Below are 14,964 nucleotides of genomic sequence, written 5' to 3' on the forward strand. Positions count from 1 at the left end.
CTCTGTCATGCATGGTAGTACTGCTGTACCACACTGTGATGCCACTAGTGAGGACAATTCCTATCGTGCTGTGGTAAAAGTTCATGAGGAACTGCTTTCCTAAACCGCATTTCTTTAAGTACCGCGGAAAGTGCAAACGTTGTTGTGCCTTTTTCAGACTGGCTAGTGTTGTGAGAAATGTCCTGTTATTTTGTTGTTGATGTGTTGCTGAAGTTTCAATATATAGTCTGGAATCAAATACACAGTCATATCAATTCCTCCCCTCCCCCACCAGGTATACTCAAAATGCAACATAAGAACTGTTCAAATGACACATGAGAGGATGCTTTCTGACCTTCTGTTTTCTGTTTTAAATCCATGTGTAGTTTCCACTTGTGCCCTGTGATCCACAGTTTGAGAAAACACAGACAAGAATGCTCATTTATAGTGCCATTATAAATATACTCGCAATCTTAAACACAGAGTGTAACAGATATATGTAGTAGTTATGATTTGTAAACAGAATAAAAAACACAGAACACAGATCCCCTGGCCAGACTACTGCAATTCACTGAGACCGGTGGGCAATGTGCCTGTTACACCACTAAGGGGACACAAGTGTCACACCAGTACTGACCAAGCACAGCTACAGTGTGGCAATACTGCACAATCTCCAGGTTTTGCATGAATATGTAAGCAAGTGACAAGGTAGGAAAATGTATTTTTCAGTAATAAAAGTGTAAATAGCTTGAGATGGATGGGACACTTGGTAAATTAGGAACAAGTAATAGGTTTATTCCATGCTGAAAAAAAGAGAAAAGAGAACATGTTTCGGCCATGGAGCCTTCTTCAGGTGTGAGAGAGACAAGGCAGTAGGCAAAGGCAATGTAGTGGCAGAACAAAAGCAGGGAGAGAGGAGGAGTGAGGGGCGGGAGAAGGGGACAGAAAGAGAGGCCAATCAAGAGGTGTGAAGTCAGAATAGGTGTCGAGAGGTGTGAGATGAAACTTCCAATGACTGGAGAAAATTTAGTAGAATAGTAGTCTGTCGTTAAGAGAAGGGGGAAGGTGTGATCCTAGCTGAAGGATAAGTTTGGTTTCGGTAGTCTTTCTGATGTAGTCTGATATCCTCATTTCTCTGTTTTTCTGTCTTAATTCTTTTTTGTCTTGGACGTCCAAAGGGACTAACTGTGGAGAGCAGGAGAGCGGAAAAAAACCCTTATGCGTAGCAGCGGAACGGGAAAAAGGCCCGGGCTCATTCGTGCAAAGAGTTCAGGAGTGCCATAAAGAAACCTATGCCCTCAGGGAGCGGATGTGGGGCGACCTGGTGCTAGGCGGGTCTCAGGACATCCGAACGTCAGTGCTGAGCGAGGGCAGAGTACAAGACCCAGAAATATATAGCCCAAGGGAAAGAGAGGGACCGGAAGTGTTACGCATTCCACACGTGCCGCTCTCCCTTCTTGCATTCCCACGCGCACACCCTGTGAGACAAGCTCACGCCGCAAGTAACGCCAATCACCTTTCTCTCCCGTCTCTATTTTAGTTCTCCTTTTTCCTCACGTCCCCGCTCACTATTGCGGATTCTCTTCGAGCTCCCTAGTGCGCGGTTTTTCTCTTGCTTGTCTCAGGTTTTTCGAACTCCCAGTCTGTCTTTCGTTTTCTCTTTCGTCTAGTGATTTGGATTGCTGCTTCCCCGTTTGCGCCTCCGTGTTCCGATCGTCTCGCCTGCTTCCTGGATTAGATTTTTGCCTAGTGTTTTGGATTGTTGCTCCCTGCTCGTTTCCCTGTGTGCCGACTTACTCGCCTGCCTCCTGGTTTTCGTTTTTGCCTTGCGATTCTGCTCAGTGTTTTCCTCTAGTCTAGAGTCCAGCATAGGATCCTATTGCCCTAGCAGCCCTTCCTAACAGGAAGGACAGCAGGCAGGAAACTAGGGACAGGAAAGAGAAGGAGCGCCCTCTGGCTGCAGAGGGCGTGACATTATTGGCTTCATCTCTTCCCCACTGAGAGCTGGTGTGTGGGGAGAAGACTGGAGCATCATCCAGGTGGGCCTGCACACTGGTGGTGGTAGTGGGATTCCCATTACCTGTAAAAAGAGCTCTGAGTGGAGTGTCCAGAAAAGAGCTATAGAACTGTAAGGAAATATTATTGTTATTTTTGCAAGATGATACATCTTCACTGCTGAGACTTGTGTGGTCATACACCACAGAATGCCTCATGGTTCAGAGTGAAGTAAAGTTGATGTTGGTCCCTGTATTGTTAATGTAACTGAAGAGTGAATTAGTGGTTAGATGTTTTCAGATAATTCTAAAGTTGAATTCCAGTTCATCCTTCATCGTGAGACTTATGTAGTTTATCGTCTTTTCATCCAACAGGGAAGCCAGAAAAAAATGGCCAAGAGAGCAGATGACCAAGATCTCCCTGCAGAACTTGAGAATGCTGGTCTGGACGGAGTTTATTGGTCCCAGATATTTAAAGATGTCCTGAATGTTCAGCGTGCACTGCAGTATGTAGGAGACCAGGACTATGAAAAACTAGAAAAGCACAGAAGACATGACTGGGAAAGAGCTGCTCTGCAGGAGTTATTGGGTTTCAAGAAGAAACGGGTGGAGAAGCAGGGGTCTGTGATGAAGGGAGCAGAGCAGGAAAAACATCACATGGAAGACAAAGACCGAAATGCTGTTGAGGTGAGGGGAATAGTAGATCAGGTTTGCTCAGTTCTTCACCCTCCTTGTCATTTCCCTCTACACTTCATTATGTTTAGAGTGTATCCTGAATGGAAAGAAGATGATCCAGTGACCATTCAATTTAACTTCTTCTTTTCTTTCTTCTTTTTAGATACACAAGGTCAAGATAGAAAACCTAGAGGAGTCTTACAGGAATAGAATAGACCAGGTGAGACAGGACCTTACGGAGCTTAAGAAACTGCACAAGGGAGGCAAAGACCGGAACTGTGCTGAGGTGAGAGAACTGGAAGACAAGATTCGCTCGGCCCTTGACATTCCTCAGGAGTGCTGGGTACCTGCTGCATAGCCTCTTGAGGAGCTGGTGATAAATCTGCACCAACAGCTCAATCTTCTGAAAGACTCCTCCCTGTCTCGCCCTGGGAATATTCCTGATGAGGAGGTGTTAAGAAGTGCGTCTGAAGGCTTGGCTCTGCAGGGAGTCTACTGCACTGGGGCTCTGGAGGACTTGCTGGAGAAGAGAGAGCAGCTCATTGAGGTTCCTGAGGGCTTCTCACTGAGTGGAGCCCAGCACAGCTCACTCTACAAGAAGGAGGAGTTTTCATCCTGTACATTGTTGGCCCTCTTTCAGAAAGTTGTGGAAGTGCTCGGCTACACTTTCAGCTACTCAACAGCTGGAGTAAAGATCTTCTCTGTTGAAAACACAACAGAACTATCCTGCTCAACAGAACAGGAGAAATCACACAGATCCTCCTCTAAGAATCCTGCGTGTGGAAAATGATGTACAATTATGTCCCACTGGCATCCAGCTTTATTCAGAAGGACAAACTGAAGCTCTCAAGTGCTGCCATGACAGACCTCAGAGATATAGAAGCAGTGCTGATCAACAGTGATGAGAGTGACATGACCTCTGAGTTAATGGACAGAGTTGGTGCGTTTTTCAAGAGATTTGGTTCCCATGCTAACCAGGGTCCTCTTTACTTTGGTGGGGTGTTCTGGTGGAAGGCCTCTGCTGAGGGGTTCAGCAGCAGTAAAGTCACAGAGATGAACAGCCTGAGATCTGAAGCCTTACATCTCTATGTTGGTGCTGCATGCAGTGAACTAGTCTCAGAATGCAGTGTTGGAAGAACTGTAAAAAAGTTAATAGAATTCTTTAACAATTAAGCCCTTCAGACAGAAATGCAGCTCAGTAAACGAGCTTCAACAAGACGAAGCACATCTGCATCAGAGCTGAAAGGATACTTTACTGGGAACTACAGTGAAACCCAGCTGAGCAGGGTGAATCTCTCTGTCTCTAAAATTGGAGGTCTTGCTGAAACTCACAATCAGCTGCAGTGGAAGTGTGCTCTGGTCAGCAGTAACAGGACCTGGCAGGTGATAGACAGAGGAACCAGGCTGATTCCTGTGTGGGACATCATCCTGTCTGCTCACACTCAAGACTTCACAGACCCTTTCAGACTGAGCAGCAGCCTGCTGGAGGCCTACAGAAGGATTACAGGGCAGGACACAGACCTGATGTCAGGAGAGAGGGAGCTCTCGGCACAGAGAGAGGCTGAGGAGCTGATTCAGACAGTGAAGAACTGGACTGTGTCCAACAGTGAACAGGTTCTGACTGAGCTGCTGCAGTTCAAGAGTAAAGTGAGAGAAACAACAGAGTCTCACAGAATCTGGTTTCAGACCCGTCTCTCTAACAGGGTCCTGCAAGATGTTTTATTGAAAGTTGTTGAAAAGCACAAACATGAGGAAGCCGTAAATCTGAAAACGACGATGCGCTCTGTCATGGAGCCTCACCTGTTCACTGTGAAGAACTTCCCTCACAGAGCTGAGATCGTGGAGTGGGCCTACCACACCGAGGAGGAACTACACAGAGGTATTTCCGTTTCTGAGTTTTCTGAACTGGCAGAAATCCTGAAGAGAACTAAAGACAAACTACAAGATTCTACATTTGCACTCAGTGACTCTCTAAACTTGCGTGAGGCCAAGATTAAAGCCACCTCTACCATATCCTTCTCCCTGAACTCCCTGCGACAGACTTTAACACATAACAACATGGAAGAAGCAGAGCTGCTGGTACTTTCTATCATCACTCCTCTAGCATACAACTCAAAGAGCAAAACTTTCAGTCATCTTCTGAGCTGGAAAGACATTGACTTTTTAGAGAATGAGCTGTAGAAAGCTTATGACAAGTACTGCTCTCTGAAAGAACAAGACACTACTGTCACGACCTCTGTAGCCAGAGGGCGCTCCTTCTCTGTCCTGTCCCTAGTTTCCGGTCTGCTGTCCTTCCGGTCCCTCTCTTTCCCTTGGGCTATATATTTCCAGGTCTTGCACTCTGTCCTCGCTCAGCACTGACGTTCGGATGTCCTGAGACCCGCCTAGCACCAGGGCGCCCCACGTCCGCTCCCTGAGGGCATAGGTTTCTATACGGCACTCCTGAACTCTTTGCACGAATGAGCCCGGGCCTTTTTCCCGTCTCACCGCTACGCATATGGGTCTTTTTCCGCTCTCCTGCTCCCCACGGTTAGTCCCTTTGGACGTCCGTGACACCTACAAGAGCTCAGGCCTACTTAGTGCTGACGGCTCTGACGGTATCCAGAGACGAACAGCCAGTCTCCTCACAGGACAAGGGAAAGCGACTGCAGTTTCTGAAATCACAGCTTAGGGACAAAATGGCTCCTGATGTTTCCTCAGCAATGAGTTCTGCAGATGAACATCAGGACTGGGAGAGACTTCAGCAAGAACTAACGTCTGTACTTGAGAAGGAAAAGACAAGTATCACAGCAGAAGACGTGCACAGAGCCGAAGAACCTAACACAACCAGTAGGAATCGTTTTCTCAGGTCACAGCCACAGTGGTTCTCTGACAGAGTCCTCTGTACAGAATGACCGTCATCCAAACACATTGGAAGAACATTTCAGTGAGGCAGTGAAAAATGAAACAGATGCTTTTCTGAACTTGCTACAGAAACTTGGGCTCAGGGATTCATATCATAACTGATGTGCTCGTTATCAACAGTTTGTCATGCAGTGTCACCCAACCTCATATGGAGAAAGAGCTATACATTCACTATCTATACAAGCTCATGATGTTGGACTACAGTTATAGGACCTTGTTCCTTAAAGATCACAAGACTGACTCTGCTGGCAGCAGTCTGATGAAAGAGAAGTCAACGGATGACACAACAGGCAGTGATGACTTTTTCACTCTTGGACTCCAGAGTTCCACTACCTGCGATAGCACTTCTGAAGACTCTTACGGAGAGGGCATCTATCAAGAGTCGCACATTCACCCCATGGACGTCCACATGGCTGTGTTCCACTGCTCTGATGACTTCTTGAGAGCATTCCTCTTCACCAAGCTCTCCACCTGTCAGTTCGCCTTACCCCTCCTGGTGCCCAGCCCCGAGACTGGGGCAGTGGAGCTCCCTCTGTGGGCCCTGAGGCAGGTCAAGAGGTCCTGGTGCAGTAAGGAGCCCTCTGAGAGAGGCAGCTCCGTGAAACACAACTGCAGGGACATATTCAACACTCCAGTGTCAACTGTGTCCTTCATCAGGCTGGGATCATCCTCCGTCTCCAAATTCCAGGTCCTGAACAGCGTCATCAGCCCCAAGAGACACAGTGTGTTTTTCCACCGGCACTGCAGTGAAATTTCCTCTCACCGCCTGCTCATGGATGGTGTGGTGGAGATTGCCGGGTACTGTCCAGGAGGCCGGAAGGATGATGTGTTCGACAGCTGTGTGGCTTTCCTGAACCTACACGGCGACGCCAACAAACACCCAGAGCAGCTGTAGTTTCTCCAGGAGGTCAGCACTGTCAACGTGCTTCTGATCTCAGAGTCTCCACTGGAGGGAGAGGAGAAGAAGACAGCTGAGGCTCTTGTAAAATCTCCTGTCCCCCTGATCTGTCTGTTTGCTGGACAGAGTAAAGTCCCTCCAGGAAACAATCCAACCAAGGTGAGACTGGCAGCCAAGAACAGGAGCGAAGGTGATCTGACTGATGAGATCATTTCACACATCAGACACTGCGTCTCCACTGTGAACAAGACCTCCAGCCTCCAGACATACTTACAGGCAGCGAGACGACAGCAGTTCAGGGTGGATGAAGGCAGTGAATTCTGTACAGAAGGGAAGGAAAAGGCCCAGATGTTGTTGGAACTGTTGAAAGAAGGTGAGTTATTGAGCCTAAAGAATCTGTTGCCTCTGCAGGGTGAGCTGTGGCACCAGTGGTGCATGAAGGACAAAGAACAGTATTGTCTTAACAGCAAAGTGAATAAAAGTAACTGTGAACAGCAGCTAAGCGAGATTAGAGCTGAGAAAAGAGCCCTCCGTCGTGAACAGCTGAAGAGAGCTTTCCCTCTCAATAACTTCATGAGATCCTTCCTGGAGTGTTTAACTTCTGCAGATCCACAAGACACAAAGCTGTTCATGCTGCACTGGCTGGGAACGTATCTAGATGAACTGACTGCAGACACGCTGAGTGAACTTCAGGAGAAATACCACTCCACGTGGACAACACTGAGACTGAAAGACAAGAGTAAGGATAAGGAGCTGGAAATGAAACTGCAGAAGGATCTGAACATAATATCTGAACAGATTAGTGCTGCTACTCTCGGACTTCAACACCTCATGAGAGAAACTGCTCAGCTGTACGAGACTTTTCAATCAGAAGGAGATGGTCTAGAAGAGTACAGACAGTTTGTCAGAGTCCTTCCTGCTGTTGGAGTGGAGATGCTGATGTCAGGACATCCCCTGGAGCTGATGGACGGAGATACTGCCCATGTGCCTCTGGTGTGGATTGAGGCCGTCCTGGACAAGCTCACTGAGAGACTTGGAGAAAGAAAGGTGTTTGTCCTCTCTGTCCTTGGAGTCCAGAGCTCAGGAAAGTCCATTTTGCTGAACACGATGTTCGGGCTGCAGTTCACAGTTAGTGCAGGCAGGTGCACCAGGGGAGCATTCATGCAGTTAGTGAGAGTGAGTGAGGAGGTCAGAGCCCAACTGCAGTATGAATTTGTCCTGGTGGTGGACACAGAGGGGCTTCGGTCACCAGAGCTCAGTAATAAAGCCTCACTGAGTCATGACAATGAATTAGCAACTTTTATTATCGGGATTGGCGACATGACTATGATAAACATCATGGGAGAGAATCCCTCTGAAATGCAGGACATTCTCCAGATCTGTGTCCAGGCGTTCCTGAGAATGAAGTCTGTTCAGATCAAACCGAGCTGTATTTTTGTGCACCAGAATGTTGCAGAAGCTTCAGCAAACAGCAAGAATATGGAGGGAAGGAGGCGTCTCCAGGAGAAACTGGATGAAATGGCTTGCATTGCTGCCAGGGAGGAAAACTGTGAAGTTACTGGCTTCAGTGATATAATCCAGTTTGATGTGGAGTCACAGGTTTTCTACTTCAAGAACCTTCTGGAAGGAGACCCTCCGATGGCTCCTCCCAACCCCTCCTACAGCCAGAACGTCCAGGAGCTGAAGATGAAGCTCCTCAGTGTCGCTCAGTGGCAGCCAGGAGTGAAGTTTCCCTCACTGTCAGAGTTTAAATTACGGATCAAAGATCTCTGGAACGCCCTGCTGGCGGAGAACTTTGTCTTCAGCTTCAGAAACACCCTGGAAATGTTGGTTTACAGTAAACTGGAGGAGAAGTACGGTGAGTGGTCGTGGAAGATGAGGAAACGAGCCCTGGAGATACAGAATAGACTGAGCAACAGAATTAACAATAATAAAGTTCAGGCTGTGACATCATCAGATCTGATGAGAGAATTTGATGACGTCTACAGCACTCTGACAGCTGGAAAAGAGAAATATTTTAAAGAGGAGAAATACCAGGAGATCTTGATTAATTGGAAGGTGAATGTTGATAAAAGATTTGAGAACCTGAGGAATGAGCTCATTGAAGAAACCCAAAAGCAGAGCAATGGACTGATCAGAATAAAGAAATGTCAATCAAGCTGGACAGGAAGAAATCCGAATACGAAGAAGAACTGATTAACATGAGCAAAGACCTGGCGTCTCGACTGAAGAAGCAGAATCTCAGTGATGAGAAAGCGAAGGAGGAGTTTGACACACTCTGGGAGACCTGGGTGACCAGAGTGTCCTCAGAGCTGCCCCCTGTGGAACAGCTGGATATCAGAGCCACAGTGCAGAACATCCTGCTGGAGAAATTCAAGAACCAGGGAGATGTCATCAACAAGATTGTGAACAGAGAGGAGGTGTTCCAGTTCAATGAGATGAAACACATCAAACAAAGCCGGACCAGATCTGCATGGATCAAAGTTTCTGACCCCAAGCTTCTCTTCCTGTTGGTCTCATGGAAAGCAAGCTGGGGTATGCAAAAAGACAAATTCCTAATGCAAGAAGTGGTATGTGGCCAATAAAGCAACATTATTATTACGCGATAACAGATTATTTTGTTAACGGACATCCTCATTATTACGAGAAAACAGATTATCTTGTTAACAGATGACCTCATTATTACGAGATAACAGATTATCTTGTTAACAGATGACCTCATTATTACAAGATTATAACAGATCATCTCAAAATTATGAGATAGCAACGATCATATGTGTGTATGAACAACCTGTTACACTGCGCATAGACAGCATCTACGAGCTGCCGATAGCTGTGCTGGAGCTGCAGGTTTAGTGATCCTGACGATGAGCTAAACTGCAAAATACACACAGATCTACTTCCCCTGGTGTTTATTCATAATGGACTGGTACAGTCTGGACCTCATGTGAACACATTTTTGTTCTCTCACGTTGAGTATCCTCAGACAAGAGCGAGTGCATCCTGGAATCAGACTGAAAGACAGATAATCATGATGGACGTACTGTACAGTGTGTATGGAACAGGTTGTTCATACACACATATGATCTTTGCTATCTCATAATTATGACATAACTCAGTAATTGTTGTTTTTTTTATACCTTGGTGTGATGTGTCGGACAAACCGAACTTCCCGTTACTACCCTGACCTGCTCGTCTAATAATAATAATGTCTGACCCGTGTCGGTGACCCATCTGTTTCCACACTCCTGTCGACAGAAGATGAGGCTGAAGTTGGCTTCTTATTCGCATGCTGCTGCTGTGATGTCGCCTTTCGCCTGTAGATGGCTCTCTCCAGTCATTTTTAATTGTACTCATCCGGATGGATTACTGTACATATCCTCATTAAAGCGGAATATATAATTAAATAGTGACTGTCCAAATAGCATTTTTGTATGAAACACATTTCAGAAAATCGATTTTCAAACTCCCAATAACACAAACTGGCATGTTAGACAACAAGTAAATAAGACAAAGGCAAAACGTGAATTCACTGGCACTTTCTGCATATTTACCGTGACCTTGCCTTCTGATCATTAAAAGTCTCATATTATTGCATTTTCCAAGACATTTTAAACTAGCAGTATTAGAGGGGAAATTTAGAACATGGCATTTGAGAATATATTGTTAACCAAGGATGAGCAAAGGGTGATTGCACTTTCTGCTTATATTGCTATGAACCTACCCCCTGGTTCTAAAAACTTTTCACAATTCTGACACTGAGGTGTGAGACACAGTGGAACAGACTGTCAAAATAGTACTGTACTGTATGACGCTCTGAACACAGCATGTGAGAAGTCACTGGCAAACGGTGATTACCAATCAGGAGGGAGGGCCACAGCAATACAGCAACAGTCTGTCCTTCTGTGGATTATTTTACTTTACTGAACTGGTTCCATTCTTCACCCCTCTGCTCTTAGTATCACCATCCACAGTCTCCTCTGTGTACTGTAATTGTGTTTTATCTTGTGTATTCTTTTTATTCATTGTTGCTGTCATTCTGTAAAGTGCTTTGAGAAGCCACCTTTAAAAGCGCTATATAAAATAAAGTTTATTATTAGTATTATTTATCAGGATGAAAAGGGTACTGCCCAGCCCGGGCGTGACGTCGCTCGTCTGTTACTCTGCTCGGGGTAACATGCACTGTTATAAAAAGGGTCACGCATGACGTCACTCTCTAGTTACAGCTCACTGCTGTTACTGCAGAGTGGACAAAGTAAATAAGGTCAACTTTGCAATACCTCAGCTTAGTACTGTTAAATGTATGAAATACAATCTTTCCACGGACACAGTTCCAGCTTCTCTCCACTTGGACAGGCTGGAACATGAAACGTCACCGATCTGCAGGGAAGTGGGGTGATTCCCTTCAGCGGAGTCAGCGCCAGTGTGGACTTCAGAGACGGGCATCAGAGGTGCTCCTGAACCCCCTTGTGAAACACAGGTCAGAAATGGGACCTTTCCAGCCCTTGCAGACACATTGAGACACTCTTTATAACCTCGAATGCTTGTGCTCTGGGCACCAGGCAGGACCCCTGTCAGAGTCCAGCCTGACAGCCTGGTGTCTGAACTCTCCTGTCACGACGTTTTCTCCTCTTCAACCTGAAGCTGCCCACACTCAATCAATAAATCAGATATAGGAGGCATTTTCTGAAGTTGGAGAAAATTAGATGAACACCCAGCAGCTCCTCCATCACGTTTCTAAAGCTTGGCAACCATTTCTGAACTATTGTGAGACTCTGAGCCTCCCTTCTGAGTGATCACTGTGTGGTCACTTTATTAGGTACACCCTAAACCTTAATCTGCTACTAACTGGATACTCAGAGGATACCTGACGGGACTGATCTTACTCTTGTTTTGTGCTTCTCGGAGCCTGTTTAGTGTGATCAGTATTTTTCTCTTCCTCGTGTCTCTCCTGTCTCTTTCTCCTTCAGTTTTTCTCCTTTTTTGTGAAGGAAGATTTTGGAAGAACATGGGAGGAGATAGGAAGTTCTATATTTTTTCCTTTTCATGAAAGATTCGCACATAAAACACTCTACCAACAGGCAACATGCTCTGTAACAGTACTTTAATGTGCAACAGATGCATCCATTATTTTTGTGGGTTTAGAAAGCAATAAAAATACTTGTCAAAAAAGGATTTACATTGTGCAGAACAACATTTACAAATCCAATATGTATGTAGTGTAACCAGTTTCCAGTAACCACTTTTCAAACATTAATATAAAGTTCTATCTTATTAAATGAGCAAAACAAAAAATTTTACTTCAAAAATAAAAAAGGAAGAATAAGCTACATGCTTGGGGAAGTTCACTTGTATAAGAAGTCTGTCTCTGTATTGCCCGTATTAGCAAGTACTCATAAGTATAAGAAGTGTACACTGTCCTGGACCCATACTGGAGCAGGCACAGGAACAGGAAGTGTACACTGTCCTGGACCCATACTGGAGCAGCCACTGGAACAGGAAGTGTAAACTGTCCTGAACTCCATACTGGAGCTGCTGCAGAAACAGGAAGTATACACTGTCCTGGACCCATAATGGAGCTGCCGCAGGAACAGGAAGTGTACATTGTCCTGGACCCATACTGGAGCTTCCACAGGAACAGGAAGTGTACACTGTCCTGAACTCCATACTGGAGCTGCCACAGGAACAGGAAGTGTACACTATCTTGAACTTATACTAGAGCTGCCACAGGAACAGGAAGTGAACACTGTCCCGAACTCATACTGGAGCTGCCAGAGGAACAGGAAGTGTACACTGTCCTGAACTCATACTGGAGCATCCACAGGAACAGGAAGTGAACACTGTCCTGAACTCATACTGAAACTGCTACAGGAACAGGAAGTGTAAACTGTCCTGAACTCACTCCTTACTTGTTCAAACCTCAGAGTAAAGGGAGATACACCAGCAGCCCAATTACAGTACATTTTTTTAAAATGGGTTCAGCTGGTTCACTAATCTCCAACCAAGAAAAAAAAACATTCAGTTCATTTACATGGTGGGGCTCAAGCAAGCTATTAATGTGGGGACCAATCCCATACCACACCTCCTGTTCATTCTTTCCTTTCATCAATTCCTCCATCTTGGAATTATAGTTTTCTTTTAGCCAGTTTCAATTCTTCTGGTTTCTTCCTTTGAATCACTTTCCACTTTATTCTACCATTCACTTTGAATGAGTAAAGATTTATTCCATGCTGAACATGATTGGATAAGATTCTACATTAATTTTGTTCAGTATTGTATTCATATAAATGACAGACTACATGACAGTATGATATCAGTAGTTGTGTAGGGTGTTCTCCAGTCTGTACTTCTAATGGCCAGTTTGACCTGTGCAGACAAGTGATCATACAGGAACAGGAAGTGGGCAGGGCTTCAAATGCTAACAGGCTGGGAAGGAAGAAATTGGGCAGCTTTTACCCAGGAATCTAGTCTTCACCTCAGTTTTTATTTACTAGAAATGCTTTGATCATGTATTATTTCAAATAACTAGAGAATATTTAAGGTGAGCAGAACATTCTCTCAGTCATCTTCTGTGACCTTCTTCTCGATGTGCTGCTTGTGGTCCTCAATCACTCTCCTGTATCTCCTGTGTGTCTCTGATGCCACACAGTGAATCTGTCCAGCGCTGTGTTTAGTCTTTCTATTTCTTGTTTGTAGCACTCTACTGCCTCTCTCAGCTCCTCGATCTCCCTCTTGCAGCTCCTGTGCTCCTGTCCTGCTGGAGTGAACTGTGTTGTCGACACACTGACCTGCTGGAGAGTCTCTCTGTGTCTCTCTGCCTCCTCTCTGGCCTTTTCCTCATAGTGCTGCCTGAGTCTCTCCATCTCCCTCCTGTGTGTCTCCCCTCTCTCTCTCCTCTCCCTCTCCTGCTCCTCTCTCAGTTCCTCCATCTCTCTCTGCAGCCTCTCTCTCTCCCCTCTCTCTCTCCTCAGCTCCTCCTCCAGCTCTCTCCTCCTCCCCTCATCCCTCTCCTCCCTCAGCCTCTCCTCCAGCTCTGCTATCTGCTCCTCCAGTGCTCTGATCTTCTCCTCTCGTATCTGGATCTCCTCCTCCATCCTGTGGTGGTGGTTCTGCAGCTCCTTCTGATGCTTCTCTCTCAGTCTCTCCTCCTCCCTCAGTCTCTCCTCCTCCCTCTCCCTCAGGATCTGCAGTTGCCTCTGTCTGATCTGGGACTCGGCCTCCTGGTACGTCTCAGTGCTGTAGTAGCTGCCCTGGTTTCCTGCTACCAGCTCCTCTATCTTCTCCAGCAGCTCTGTGACCTGAGTGCTGCCCCTGTCCTTGTTGTTGAGGGCGTGATACCTGTTCCCACACTTCTCCAGCAGTCACTGGAGCTCCCTGCTGCCTGTGTGCACAGACTCCTCCAGCGTCCTGCTGGTCAGCTCATCAGTGTGGGTGAACAGGACCAGGGTATGTCCCAGGGCCCTCTCTCAGAATATCTCCAGGACTGTCTCCAGTGTCTTCCCCTGTGGATCAGCCTAGCGGGGTCACCAGGAGGAAGGCGTGGGGTCCAGGGGCAGACAGGTTAACACAGAGCCCCACATCCCGTCTCCTGTCCCCCTCAGGCAGTCCAGTGTGGAGCCAGTTTGGAGTGTCCACCACAGTCACCTGTCTCCCAGACACTTGTTCTGTCCTCTTCTGGCTCTCCTGAGTGACCGCGGAGCTGCTGGCTTCAGAGGGAAACTCCTCTGAGCCCAGGATGGTGTTTCCTGCTGCGCTCTTCCCAGCACCAGTCCTGCCCAGCAGCACCAGTCTCAGCTCAGAGGGGCGGGGCTGGAGTCTGGGTTCGACTTCACTCACTGCAACAGGAGGAGAGACAGGAGCATCAGGGAGGTTACGCATGAGAGGAGACCAACCTCTCCACAGACAATTATCCTTCAGGTATTTCACTCTGAAACTGACCACAACCAGAGTCAGAGTCCACTGTGTTTTTATTTCTGAGGATGATAAGAGAGGAACAGGCTTAATGCTTCTCAGCACTTGTCAGTGGAATAAACTCAACCTCATGTTCCTGGTACCATATCCCCACTGCTGGGCTGAGCTGCAGTTATTCTCTTCCTCATTGTCGGTGTCTCTCGGTCAGGAACTGTCCCTTCAACCCTGAAACCTGCAGTCTTGACCACTTTGTTAAAAAAGCAGAATTCAGACTCCAGGCTGTTCAGTAATTCTCCATCTCACCCTGTTTGACACAGATTCTACAACAGGCTGCTGCTGTTCAGTCACAGACTCGCTGATCTATAGACAAGCTGTGATGAGTCTTTTAGACTGATGTACAGAAACAGCTCTTGTTAGGGTTTCTAATGATCTGCTGATGGGCTCTTTCATCCTTTCCTGGACTTCAGAGCTGCCTTTGACACTGTTGGTCAGAGAGGTTGTTGGTGGGACTGAACTGCTCTGTGATGGTTTAAATTTAATCACACTGATAGAAAAGAGGTCAATTACAGCACAGTGGACCGTTTAAGTTTGTAGATATCAGTG

General features: G+C 46.5%; 1 pseudogene; it reads left to right on the forward strand.

Annotated features, from left to right (window-relative positions):
* Positions 1-3,437: 3,437 nt before the first annotated feature.
* On the forward strand, positions 3,438-13,216 carry LOC148812565 (interferon-induced very large GTPase 1-like; annotated as a pseudogene).
* The last annotated feature ends 1,748 nt before the right edge of the window (positions 13,217-14,964 follow it).

Source organism: Atractosteus spatula (assembly GCF_055471065.1).
Source record: "Atractosteus spatula isolate fAtrSpa1 chromosome 10 unlocalized genomic scaffold, fAtrSpa1.hap1 SUPER_10_unloc_2, whole genome shotgun sequence".
Lineage (NCBI taxonomy): Eukaryota > Metazoa > Chordata > Actinopteri > Semionotiformes > Lepisosteidae > Atractosteus > Atractosteus spatula.